The sequence below is a fragment of the Hemitrygon akajei genome, chromosome 5 (genome assembly GCF_048418815.1).
Source record: "Hemitrygon akajei chromosome 5, sHemAka1.3, whole genome shotgun sequence".
Lineage (NCBI taxonomy): Eukaryota > Metazoa > Chordata > Chondrichthyes > Myliobatiformes > Dasyatidae > Hemitrygon > Hemitrygon akajei.
In genome coordinates, this window is record NC_133128.1 from 125,280,638 (window position 1) to 125,294,914 (window position 14,277).

Here is a 14,277-nt window from a genome sequence, read left to right on the forward strand (position 1 = left end):
CTGTGATCCCTCTACTTTACAATATACTATTGGATGATTTCCTGTTTGCATACAATACGACTCCTCTATTTGTATAAGAGATTCGCTTTATTTGAGACATGTCTTATACGTTGTTTAGTGGATAGTCAAGTCCTGTTTAGTGCTTCCTCCAGGGCAATCCTCTGATCCCAGGGATCAATGTTCTCTGAACTGCCTCCAATGATACAGTGAAAATTGTACCCAGTCCTCCAGGTACAGTCTTGTCAGGGTCAAAGCTGAGTTTATTGTCAGATGCACAAGTATGTGTATGTACGGGTGCAATGAAAAACTTAGTTGCGACAACTTCATGTTAAGTTTTTCCTGCAGCATGCATTTTTTAAAAAGAGGGACAGTAGTATAGGATATTTGTATGTAGTTATATAAATAAGGCATGTGTTCAGAGGATGGAATTATATCAATGTGTACAATATATATGGTAGCACCAAGTGTAGGGAGTTCCTTGCTGGTTGAGTTAGACGAAGCACTCAAAAAGCAGGAGAATCTCAGAGGGTCATGCAGCATTTTTTAAGGGAAATAGACAGTCAACGTTTTGATCTGGGTCCACTTACAGGATAGCTCTATTTGTCACGTGTACATCAAAACATCGGGAAGTACAGTGCAATGCATCATTTGCATCAAATCAAATTGGCAAGGATTGTGTTGGGCTGCCAACTCCGGCACGTTTATCTTCCTAGCAAGATAAATAAAGGTTACATATAGTAGATGGCATGGATAAATGGTCTCGATACCAAACATTCCACCATAAACACTGGCTTTCTGCAGTGTTTGTGTGTTGCTCCAGCTTTCTAATGGAGTCTCTTGTGTCTCTATTAGAATAAACACTCCTCTTTGAAGCCTCTCTGTTTTGTAACTGCTACTGCAAGTATAACTTGCCAGAACTTCAGCAGAATCCAGTGGGCACGGTAAGTTGAATACTTTGATGTTCTGCTGGCATAAGAAGTTGTGTTGAACCATCGGGTGCTTGCTGTTGAAACATCACACTGTGGATGCACCTGGAGTTTGTTCCTGGGCTGAGGTTCAGAAAACCTGAGGGAGCTGCCCCTTACTGTCCGCAGGCTTTTGGTTCTTGTGGAGGAATGACCCATGTAGAATGCTGATAAACTAACCCTGCGACTAGGTTAGCCCATCAGTGGCTCAGACGTTGAAATGGGGTTTCTCTTCCGGATCTGACCTGCAGCAGCAGCAGGAGACAGACAGACTTTGCAGCACCTTTTGTTCTGACTATCAATAAAGTGAGGCCCCTACACAATGCAAGACCTTGCCAGATTGAAATTTGCTCTCGCTGAAGACGAACGTAACAACAGAATTGAAGCTTCCAAAGTCCCTAAAAGCACCAATGCTGGGAAAGGTACTATAAATCTTTTTGAATCTAGCAAAAGATCTGGTGCAAAAAGGGGAATGGAAAAGGTGTATCTGCATACGAATGAGAAATTGCTCTTAAAGTAATGGGGGTAATTTTTATTTTATTTAGAGATACAGCTCAGTAACAGGCCCTTCCAGCCCGATGAGTCTGCACCGCCCAATGACACCCATGTATCAATAAACCCACTAACTCGTGTGGTCGTGGGGAGAATGTACAAACTCCTTATGGACAGCTACGGATTTGAACTTCCGTCATAGGCGTTACGCCAACCGCTGTGCTACTGCACTGAGAGGCACAAGAGTCTGTAGATGCTGGAATCTGGAACAACACACAAAGAACTGGAGGCAGACAGTGGCTCAGGCAGTGTCTATGAACAGTGGGTATCCTGTAGAAAAAGGTGGGGGTGGGTCAAAGGCTGTCTGGTGATAGGTAAATGCAGGCAAGGAGGGTTGATGGGCAGAGGAGAGTAGGAGGAGGAGGAGAGGAGAGTAGGAATGGCCTCAGAAGTTGGCAGCGGAGAGGTGGAGGCAATGAAGTGCTGAGGGCAATGGCATCTGATAGGAGAGAAAGGTGGCGCATGGAATCGAGGGAGGGAGGTGAACCAGTGGGAGGAGTGTGTGGGTGATGGGCAGATAGAAAGGGGAGGGAGGGAAAAAGAGCGAGTGTGATGGGGATGGTGGGGGTATAGAAGGACATGGGTAGATCAGGAGGAGAGAGAAAATAATGAAAGGAACGGGGGAGCAGTTTACTGGAAGCTGGAGAGTCAGAATCAGGTTTTATATCACTAACAGGTGTAGTGAAATTTGTTTTGTGGCTGCAGTACAATGCAATACATAAAATACTATAAATTATAACAAGAAATATATATATAATTAATAGTGCAAAAAGAACAAAAATAGTAGTCAAGTCACTTTTATTGTCATTTCAACCATAACTGCTGGTATAGTACACAGTAAAAATGAGACAACGTTTTCTCAGTAAATTGGTGTTTATGGGTTGGTCCAGTGTCCATTTGGAAATCTGATAGCAGAGGAGAAGAAGCTGCTCCAAAAGTGTGTCTTCAAGCTCCTGTACTTCCTCTCTGATGGTAGTAAGATGAAGACAGCATGTCCTGGATGGTGGGGGGTCTTTAGTGATGGATGCTGCCTTTTTAAGGCATTGCTTTTTGAAGATGTCCTCGATATTGGGGAGTTTAATGTTCATGCCGTTAGGTTGTAGACCACTCAGGTGGAATATAAGTTTTGAGTTTGTGTTCGGCCTCACCCTGGCAGTAGAGGAGGTTGAGAACGGTCATGAAAGTGTGGGAATGGGGAGGAAAATTAGAATGGCCGGCAACCAGGAGACCCAGGCAGACAGAGCGCACGGTGCTTAGCCAAGCAGTAACCCTGTCTTACAAAGGAGGTGAGGCCCGAGCAGGAGCACTGGTTGCAACTAACAGCACTGCAGAATTCACATCTGACTCACCGCATCACCTGGAAGAGCTGCTCAGGATGTGTAGGGGAGGGAGGGAGGGAGGGCACGGGTGACACACACAAACCGAGGTATCGATTTTGGATTGCGCTCTTCTCTCTGTACGGAACCATTTGCAGAAAGGACACGTAGGTGACACTGGTCATCATGGCAAACATTTGATGCCAGTGCCCGCAGTGGGCCACAGGTAAGAATGCAGAGGGAGGAGGCCCACTCTCCCAGTGCGGCCACTGGGCAGGGCCAGCTTACCTTCAATGGTCCTCTGTTCTGCTCAGAATTCCATTGAGGCTTCCCATTTTTTTGGTTGGGGTGGGGGGAGCCGTCAAACATTCTGGCCTGTGCATTCCACATTCTGAACTGTAATGGATACAGCCCAGTCCATCACAGGAAAAGCCCTCCCCGCCACTGGCAATATCTACATGGAGTGCTGCCGCAGGAAAGCAGCATCCATCATTGAGGGCCCCCACCATCCAGGCCACGCTGTCTTCTCACTGCTGCCATCGGGAAGGAGGTACAGGAGCCTCGGGTCCCATACCACCAGATTCAGGAACAGTTACTACCTTTCAATCATCCAGCTCCTGAACTGGTGTGGAGAACCTCACTCACCTCAACTCTGAACTGTTCCATAATCTATGTACTCACTTTCAAGGACTCTGCAAGCCCTATTCTCAATATTATGTATTTATCTAGCTATCTATTTATTTGTAATTGCGGTTTGTCTTCTTATACCCGTTAGTTGTTTGTACATCTCCGTGTGCAGATTTCCACTGATTCTACTGTGTACTGTGAATGCCCACAAGAAAATGAATGTGGTGACATCTACGTACTTTGACAATACTTTGAACTCCTGATCACCTCCGCTGTCACCATCACGGAACAAAGTTTGAAATAGCAGCCAGGAGAGCTGCCCAGAGACCGCCTCTTGATCCTGACCAAGGGTGCTGTCTGCATGAAGTTGGCACGTTCTCGCCGTGGCCGTGTTAGTTTTCCCTGAGTGCTACAGTTTCCGCGTACGTCAGATGCTACTGGGCGTGTGTTTAAGGAGAAAGGAACTCAGGAAGCTGGCTGGCTTGTGTTCTGAAGTCGCCCAGCTTCAGCTTTGCTCAAAGTCAGACTGACCACACCTGTCCTCACGGAGGGGTTAGCATTGGAAAGGGTGATCAGCTTCAAGTTCCTGGGCGTCAGCGTCTGAGAGGGGCCCAGCACATGGTGAAGGAGGCATGCCAGCAGTTGTATCTGCATCTGGAGTTTTGAGAGATTTGGTACAAATCTTGCAAATTTTCCCAGATGTACCCTTGCATGGCAACCTGGTATGGAGTCGCAAATGCACTTGTCGCAAGAGGCTGCAGAAAGTTCTAGACCCAGCCAGTCCCATCGTGGGCCGTAGCCTTCCCACCATCGGGGACAGACACCTTCAAAAGGCAGCACCCATCATTAAGGACCCTCATCACCGGGACATGTTCCTATCATCAGGAAGGGGTACAGGAGCCTGGAGACACTCAATTTTGGAAGTTTCTTCCTCCCCCCCCCCCACCACCAAATTTCAGAACGCTACTTTGTCATTCCTTTTTATAACACTATTTTTAATTTTTTTTTACAATTTATAGTCATTGAACGTTTCAAACTGATGCTGGAGCAGAACATTAAATTTCATGCCATCTGAATTAGTTATAATAAATCTGATTCTGATTCAAGAGCAGCACCCTTTTAGGAGACAGTTCACCGTCTCTTCGGGGACTTGGACCATCCTTCACGGGACAGCATTGAGGAGCGGCGGTGCGGGCACCCAAGTCGGTGCCCGGGGAAGCTCAGCGTGGGGCGGAATTAAAGCTCCCGAGGCTGGGGCGCTCTGTACGGTGTAATCGGTGTTCTCGTTCTGAGGGAGCTAGACATAAGCCCATTGGGCTGGGGCTGCCCCCGCCCTCCCGCCACCCCTCCCCTCCCCTCCCCTCCCCGCTCACAGACCTGTGCTGAATTCTAAAACAGGCCAATTTACATCCATTCATGAATCGGTGACGTCAGCAGCCTTCTGGGCTGTTTGCAGTGGGCTGCAAGATTGTGTGGGAGGATTTTTTGTTTTAATCAGCGAGACTCCTTTCTCCACCATCTCCCCTCGTGTTGGGAAAACTGGGGCTGAAAGAAAGGATGAGTTCGGTCCGGAGTAAGTGATGGTTTTATTTTGCTTCCCCTTGCATCCCTCGCTCGGCGCCTGGCTGGTTTGTTTTATAGATATTTTTCTCCCCGGGCTCGGAGGTTGCCTTGATGTGAAGGACGGGATGCTCGTAACGCTGCTATCAGTGCCGGCAGCACTTAGGCCACAAGGAGCTGACTAGCAAAATGGTGCTGAACAGAATGTCCATACCCCACGGAGAAGCTTCTGTCTCCAGCTCTTCCCCTCCCTGCCTGTCCTCCTCCTCCTCCTTCCTCGCCCTTTTATTTACGTCTTTTAGCCTCGGTTATAAATACTTGCGTGCGTTTAAAAATAGACCGGAGCCGCTGCTCTGCCAGCGTTGCCGAGAGTTGGGTTAGTTCAGCGGTGGCCAGCCTGCTGAAAGGGCCCGATTGCAGGGGGGACGTTTCCGGGCTGAAGCAGGGCAGGTTTAGATGTGGGTCTGGTGTGTGATGGGGGAGGGGAGGGGAGGGGGGAAGGATATGAACTGAGTGAGGATGGTCCTTGGAGAGATGTGAGCAAGCCGTGGGCATATACTGTGGGCTGAGGAGAGCTGTCTTCCCCCAATTATCCCAGTGTGTATTTTATTTGGGAATACGGTCGCCCTTTGACACCCGGCATGTTTACAGGGCGATCCAAGCGCAGCTGCAGAATAGAGACCCGTGTTAAGGCTATTACTGGGGTGACGCCTGACCTCTGGTTAATAGCTGTTGTGTCTCCCGTCTGGGCAGAACCGAGTTCCGTTTCCACAACGTGTGAATCACCTCCGCAGAATCCGCTGACAGTTTTCACATCATTCTCCGGGATTTTATGCTTGGTGCAATTTGGCTGGAAGATGCTACCTTCTGGTGGGATCAGGCGGTACCTAACACTTCTGAACGTTGTTTCACAACAAAACTCGCTCCCCACCAGCCCCAAGAGTAGCCTGTAGTTTCTGATTTAATTCTCTAATGGGAAGTCAGAGGGGTTAGCTTTGCGAGTCCGTGAAATCTTAACAAGTTTATAAAGTTTTCGGAGGCTGACGCTGTCTCATATCAGGTGCGGATACTGTGTGCGTGTGTGTGTGTATATTCTCTCAGGCTGCTCTGTAGAACTTTAGATCCTTTACTTCCATGATATTGCGCCGACCTTTTAATGTGCTCTGAAGATCATTCTAACCCTCCCCTCTTACGTAGCTCTCCAATTTTCTATAATCTCTGTGCCTGTTTAAGTATTTCTTAAATAGGACATAGAACATTATAGCACAGTAAGGTCCTTCGGCCCACGTTGTCGCTCCAACTTTTAAATCTACTCTAACATCAATCTAACCCTTCTCTCTTACATTGGCCTCCATTTTGCTTTCATCCATGTGATACAGTGCAGGTATCAATTCGGACCACCCAATCCAGTTCCAGTTCACTGACTGACCCTGTGTATCTGCAGTAATGGAGAGGCAGTCTAAATCCCATCCACAACAGTCCCATGGTGTGAACTTCCCAGGTTTCTTTTATGTGTACAGGAAACTTCCCCTAATCTTCTGTTGAGATAATATTCTCCAGATATTCCTGGTTTCTCTTTGAGAAACACTGTCAGAGTTAAGTCTCCGGTGATAATCGTCTCAATTTTAATGTACTCATGTGGCCACTTCATTAGGTAGACTTGTACACCTAGTTAATGCAAATATCTAATCAGCCAATCATGTGGCAGCAACTCCATAGTCAAGAGGTTCAGTTGTTGTTCAGAGCAAACATCAGAATGGGGTAGAAATAAGTAAATTTGACTGTGGAATGATTGGTGCCAGACAGGGTGGTCTGAGTATCTCAGAAACTGCTGATCTCCTGGGATTTTCATGCACAACAGGCTCTAGAGTTTACAAAGAATGGTGTGAAAAGCAAAAAAAACATCCAGTGAATGGCAGTTCTGTGGACAAGAATGTTTTGTTAAATAGATCAAAGGAGAATGGGCAGACTGGTTGACACTGTTTACAACCAGTGTGGCCATTATCACAGTTACAACAGTGGTAAGCATCTCTTAACGCACAACACATCAAACCTCGAAGTGGATGGGCTACAGCGGCAGAGGACCGTGACCAACACTGTGAAAACACACACAGCTTATAACATCAAAAACTCTGCACGGGAAGGCATTAGAGCTGGACCTGCCTCCCTCCAATTCCTCCTTCAGTTCCCCAATGGATATCAAAAGCAGTTTTCCTTCCTCTCTCCACTCCCAAGAGTGCTAACATTAAATACTTCCCTCAGCTCTTGTACAACCCAGAAAGTTCACCGCAGACCCAGAATGGATTTGAGTTTTAGATTCTAGACAGCACAGGGCTGCTGGGAGGCCGAGACTACCATCCAAATGAACCCTGAAGGACTCTGAATTCTACCATGAACTGAGCAGGACTTTGGAATTTCCAGCAGATAACAGAAATGCCTTCTGGGTGTCCCTTCTCCCTGGAGTCAGAAATGCAATTTATGAAAATCAGATTTATTATCACTGACTTGTACGAAGTGAGATATGTTGTTCAGTGGCATCATTGGTCACACGGGTGTAACTAGGTGGTGTGGCTCATTGGGCTGGAATGGCCTGCCGTTATGCTGTATCTCCAAATAAAATAAAAATGACTACCGTGCAGAGACATAAACTTGTATATGCAAAAGCAAATAAAAAGTGTAAAACAAAAAGGAATAACGAGCCAGTGTTCATGAGTTCTGAGACCATAGTGAAATCTTAACGACAGAGGGGATGAAGCCGTTTCTGACTCATTGAATGTGGGCCTTCAGCCTCCTGTATATCTGCTCTGATGGTGAGTATTGAGAAGGGAGCATGTTCAGGTGGTGAGGGTCCTTAGTAATGGGTGTTGCTTGAGGCAGCCCTTCTTGAAGATGTACTCGATGATGGGGAGGGTGGAGCTGCAGGAATGAGAATAGGTAATGGACTTTGTTTGAGGTACTCTTCTGAAGATGTACTCAATGGCGGCGAGGTTTGTGGTCACGATGGAGCTGGCTGAGTCTCCAGCCCTTTGCAGCCTCTTGCGATCCTGTGCACTGATGCCTCCATACCAAGCATTAATGCACCCAGTTAGAATGCTCTCCATGGTACATCTGTAGAAATTTGCTAGAGTCTTTGGGGAAATACCAAATCTCCTCAAGCTCCTAATGAAGCCTAGCTGCTGGTGTGGCTTTTTCATGATTGCATTAATGTACTGGGCTCAGGATGGATTTTCAGAGAGATTAACACCCAGGAACTTAAATTTGCTCAGCCTTTCCGCTGCTGACCCCTCAGTAAGAATAGTGTATGTTCTCAGTTTCTTGGTCTTCTGATGTTGAGTGTGAGCTCTTTGTTGCAACACCACTTAACCAGCTGATCTAACTCACTCCTGTGTGCCCCTCGTCACCGATTCTACCAGCAAAAAATAGAGGAAGACAAGCCAGGAAACATACGTGCTGTGCAATATGCTATGGAGCGGAATTTACAAATCACCGGATCCGATCCCTGACCTTTGCAGGGTTAGGGTCCTAGCGTTGCAACAACAAACACGAAGGAATGACCCCCACACACTAGAACTTAGCAAGTCAAGTAGAATTTATGGATGGGAACAAATAGTCAACGTTTTGGGCTGAGGCTCTTCACCAGGGTCGGAAAGGTAGGGGGCAGAAGCCAGAATAAGGTGGTGAGTGGAGGGTAAAGGGGAACAAGCTGGCAGATGATAGGGGTGAGGGGAAATGTGGGTGGGTGGGGGAGCGGAGCTGAAGCAAGAAGCTGGGAGGGCATGGGTGGAAGAAGCAAAGGCCTAATGAATCTCATAGGAGAGGACAGTGGACCATAGAAGGAGGAAAGGAACCAGAGGAAGGTGATGGGCAGGTGAGGAAAAGGGGTGAGAGGGTAACCAGAATGGGGAGTGGAAAAAGGGAGAAGGAATGAGGGGCAACTGTCACCTTCCTCTGATTTCTGTTCTTCCCTTTCTTCCATAGTCAAATGTCCTCTTCTGTTAGACTCCTTCTTCAGCCCTTTACCTCTTCCAACTATCTCCTCCTGGCTTCTCGCTTTGCTTCCCCTGTCCTATCCCCCCACCTTCTCTCCCCCCACCCCCACCACCTTATTCTGACTTCTGGCCCCTTTCTTTCCAGTCCTGATGAAGGGTCTCAACCCCAAGCATTGACTGTTTATTCCTCTCCATGAATGCTGCTCAACTTGCTGAGGTTCTCCAGCATTTTGTGTGTGTTACTCAGGATTTCCAGCATCTGTAGAATCGCTTGTGTTTACGAGTGAATGCCACTTTGTTAACCGATTGAAAAGCAGGTTACTCCAGCAGTGAAGTAAACCAGGGCAACGGAGAAAATCAGAGAAGGGGGATGGCTTCAACTACCCACTTCTTGCATTATGCCTGAGTTAACAGAATTACTTCCATACGAAAGACATGTTTTCTAATGTCTCACACACTATATTAACTAAGTACTGACTTAGAAGGGAAGAAGGAAGAAAGATTTGCACCCCCTACCGCACCCTTCATGCCCTGAAACCTCTGTGTCACTCTGAAGTGCAGTCAGTGAAAATCAGAGTTGTTCAGACATGAAATTTTGGGTTGATAATCTGCTTTTGCAGATGTTCGTGGAGGGTTCAGTTATGGCCAGGTCACCTGGGAGAGTTCGTCTTCAAGTAGTATAGTGGGATCAGTGCAAGTCTCTGCACTGGGGTTCGAAAATGCAACTTTGTGACATGGAAGTCAAACTAAGTTAAGGCAAATACACTCAGTGGCCACTTTATTAGGTAAAGAAGTGAAACTCGGTGTGGTCTTCTGCTGCCGTAGCCCATCCACTCTAAGATTCTACATGTTATACGGACAGATGCCCTTTTGCACACCAGTGCTGTTACGCGTGGTTATTTGAGTTACTGTTGTCTTCCTGTCAGCTTCAACCGGTCTGGCTATTCTCCTCTGACCTCTCATTAAAAAGGCATTTTCACCCACAGAACTGCCACTCACTGGATGAATTTTTTTTTGCACCATTCTCTGTAAACTCTGGAAAATTTTGTGTGTAAAAATCCTAGGAGCAGAGCAGTTTCTGAAATACTCAAACCACCCACAATAATTCCACAGTCGAAGTCAGTTAAATCACATATCTTCCCCATTCAGACATTTGGTCTGAACAACAACTGAACCTCTTGACCATGTCTGCATGCTTTTATGCTTTGAGTTGCCTGATTTGTATATTTGCATTAACGATCGGGTGTACCTGATAAAGTGGTCACTGAGTGTGTTTCTTGCCTGAAGTGGAGATCCAATATGCACCTCTAGAACAGGTAGACACCAAGCCCTACGCCTTTCTCCTCCCTATATCCCTGTGCTCCCTGCGTCTCTTCAGTTGCTAACACTCTCTTCCCTGAAGGCTCCTGCTCAGGCTCTCCCTGTGAGTTTCTCATTGGTGCCACCAGACAATACATCCCGTGATCTGGGTCAGGAATTTGCTGGGAAATCTCAGGTTCCAGCTCAAAAGGATTTGGGATAAAGCATAACTGTTCATTCTGTGAGTTCTGTAACAAAGTGTAATGAAAGTGGACAGACATTTTAACACACTTCAGTGAAATTCTGCCACACTGGAGAAAGTCAAGGGACTGTGGATAATGGAATCTGGAGCATATGTCCCAAAGCGATGACAATTCCTTTCTCCCTACAGATCCTTAACAAGATTGCCTGTTGTTCCTACTACATTAGTCTTGATGAAAATTGGTTTATTTTTGTCACATGTACTGAGGAACAATGGAAAAACTGTCTTGCATCCCATCTGTACATTTCATTTCAAATGTGTATTGAGGCAAACAATGACAGAATTCAGAATAAAATGTTACCGTTACAGTGAGAATGCAGTACAGGCAGACCATAAGGTACAAGGATCATAACGAGGTGGATGTGAAGAGTGCATCTTGTTGTACTAGGGGACCATCCAGTAGTCTTATAAAAGCTGACCTTGAGTCTGGTGGTAGGTGCTTCTGCCTGATGAGAGGCGGAAATGGGAGAATGACTTGCGTGGAAGGGGTCCTTCGTTACTGAGGCATCAAGAAGTGTAGGCAGAGTCCACAAGGGCAGGTTGTTTGAGTCGACAACTCTCTGTGGTTTCTTGCACTACCAAGCCGAGATGCATCCAGGTGGGCTTTATGTTGTACAGTGATAAAAGTTGGTGAGGGTCAAAAGGGACATGCCAAATTTTGTTAGTCTCCTGAGGAGATAGAGGTGCTGGAGCAATTTCTTGGCTGATTCTTAGGATACAAATTAATCTCAAGCTGACCTTTATTTAAGTATATACCTTTAATATAGAACGCCCAGTTGCGGCAAAATGATACAGAACAGACTAAAAAGACTACAGATATTTCAGATTCATCTTACCATTTCTTTGGAGGTATATTAGCAAAATTTGAGTATGAGTGAGAGGTGGCAAGTAGACAGCAGGCAGACAAGAGCACCACTTTCTGCAGATTTTCCTCCTTATCATACAACACCCTAATTTAGGATCATAAGATGTAGCAGGATTAGGCCATCTGGCCCATTGTGTCTGCTCCACTATTCAATCATGGCTGATATACTCCTCCACCCTCCCACCCCATTCTTCTAAACTCCAGCAAGTACAGGCCTAGAGCCATCAAACCCTCCTGATGTGTTAACTCTTTTCATTGCCGGGATCACTCTTGTAAACCTCCTTTGGACCCTCAACAGTGCCAGCATATCCTTTCCTAGATGTTGGCCCAAAACTACTCTCAGTACTTTATGTGATCTTCCCAGTGCCTTACAAAGCCTCAGCATTACATCCTTGCTTTTATATTCTCGTCCTTTAGAAATGAATGCTAACGTTGCATTTGCCTTTCTTACTGCCAACTCAGCCTGCAAGTTAACCTTTAAGGAAGCCTGCATAAGGACTCCCAAGTCCCTTTGCACCTCTGATTTCTGAATTTTCTCCCCGCTTACAAAATAGTCTACGCCTTCATTCCTTCTACTAAAGAGCATGATCATACACTTCCCTACACTATATTCCATCTGACTTTTCTTTGCCCGTTCTCAGAACCTGTCCGAGTTCTTCTACTAACACCTTGCTTCCTTAGCACTACCTGCCCCTCTACCTGTCTTTATAGCATCTGCAAACTAGGCCACAAAACCATCAATTCCATCATCCAGATCATTAACAAGATATGAAAAATAACAGACCCAACACCAGTTCCTACGGAGCTCCACTCATCACCAGCAGCCAACCAGAAAAGGCCCCCTTTATTTCCACTCTGCCAAGTCTGCCAATCTTCTGTTCATGCTAGCATCTTTCCTGTAATATCATGGGCTCTTACCTTGTTTAGCAGCTTCATGTGCGGTACCTTGTAAAAGGTCTGATGAACGTCCAAGTAAACAATGTCCGCTGATTCTCCTTCGTCTATCTTGCCTGTTATTTTCTCAAAGAATTCCAACAGATCTGTCAGGCAAAATTTCCTCTGAAAGAAACAGAGGATTTCAGCTATTGTATCGCATGCCTCCAAGAACCCCAAAACCTCATCCTTGATACTGGACTCGAACATCTTGCCACTGAAATATATCGCCACACATTCCCAATCCCAGGAAACTTACTTCCCAGTACAGCTTCCCTGGGTAGACTGCAGCAGTTCATGGCGGTACCTCTGAACCATCTTCTTCAGGGCAACTAGGGATGAGCAATAAATGCTAGCCTTACCAGTAATGTCCGCTTCCTGGAAAATGAATAAAACAAGTTACTACACTTTGATGGCGTTAGTATCATACTGTGGCAGAATGGACTCCCAGAGCTATAGAAGCTGACTTTGAAAGATTGAATGGAAAAAGTCAGGGATGTTCAGGGAACTAGAATCTCGAAATGAATTTGATAAAAATTTCCCTCTCAAGGCTGAGACTGGGAGAGAACAACATTATAGTTTCAGTGCTACCTGAAATAAAAAATGAAGCCAGCATTCTGCGATCGTGAGGGGAGAATAGGTGTGTCTTTTGGGAAATCTTGGGTGTAGACCTCTACCCCACTCCCAAAGTTCAAAGTAAATTTATTATCAAAATATGTGAATGTCATTTCCTTAAGGTTGTCATAGCCATTGGGGATAAGTTCCCAATGGCGTGCGCCACAAATAGCCTCCGACAACTAAGTCCATCTCCTGGCCTTCACTTGTGGCTTAGCCAGTAAGCCCAGCCGAACCATTTCCGCTGACAGGAGAAGGAGCAACAGTGGGTTACAGACACCTTTAAACCAGTCACTTTGGGCAGATAGGGCTCATCAGCCATGGCCGGCAGCTCATCTAGGAGGAGGAATACTCTGATCTCAAACCTCTGATGCCTTGCAGCTGTACCCACTCATGGGGAAGGCTTCAGGAGCGAACCCTGAGGAAAACTCTGGAACTGGAGTCCCTACTTTGAGTTTGCTGGTGCCAAACTGTATCGGTCTCTGCCATTCTTTTGAATTCATCAGCTGCAGAGGGGGAGCCTGCTGCAGGGGCAACAGCTTGCTCTCCATATTGTACTGCCCTGGATTGTCTAGGATGCAGCATCCATGGTCATCCCTGATCAACAGATGGTCTACAGATATGCTACCCTGCAGACATTCACAGTAGAACAAAGAAATACAATAGAATCAATGAAAAACTACACACAAAGATTGACAAACATCCAAAGTGCAAAAGAAAAGAAACAAAAGTAGAATAATGAAATAAATAAATAACACTGAGAATATAAGTTGTAGATTCCTGGAAAGTGAGCCTGTAGGTTGTAGGATCAGTTCTGAGTTGAGGTGAGTGAAGGTTCAGGAGCCTGATGTTGAGAGGTAATAACTGTTCCTGAACCTGGTGGTGTGGGACCCAAGGCTCATTTATCTCCTTCCTGACTGGGGGTCCTTGATGTTGTATGCTGCTTTCTTGTCGCAGTGTTCTTTGTAGATGTGTTCAATGATGAGCAGGGCTTTTCCTGTGATGGACTGGGCTGATTCCATCATTTTTTCTAGGTTTTTCCATTCTTGGGCATTGGTCTTTCCAGACCAGGCTGTGATATGATCGGACAGGTGTATAAAGCACCAGGTGATGTATCTATGTCCATGGAACATATCCTCCACACTCACATTGTACTGAAAGTTGTGATTCTGGAAACAAATGATAATTGACAAGTGTTGGTGCTGGGCTTTGATTGGAGCCCTGTCAGTTGAGTTCAACATGAATGTTGCAAGGTATCCTTTAACAGGACATTTCATCCTTTTGCCGTCGGTGC

General features: G+C 46.1%; 1 protein-coding gene across 4 annotated transcripts in view; it reads left to right on the forward strand.

The window, feature by feature from the left end:
- The window catches only part of map3k13 (mitogen-activated protein kinase kinase kinase 13), a 179,956-nt gene that overhangs the window by 56,502 nt on the left and 109,177 nt on the right, over positions 1 to 14,277 (forward strand). The window contains exon 1 of one of the 4 annotated variants that reach the window (XM_073046403.1): positions 4,902 to 5,033. The exons of the other annotated variants lie outside the window; for them this stretch is intronic. The gene's annotated coding sequence lies outside the window, so the exon portion shown is untranslated. Of the gene's footprint in view, positions 1 to 4,901; positions 5,034 to 14,277 lie in introns of those variants that run through there. 4 annotated transcript variants of the gene reach the window in all.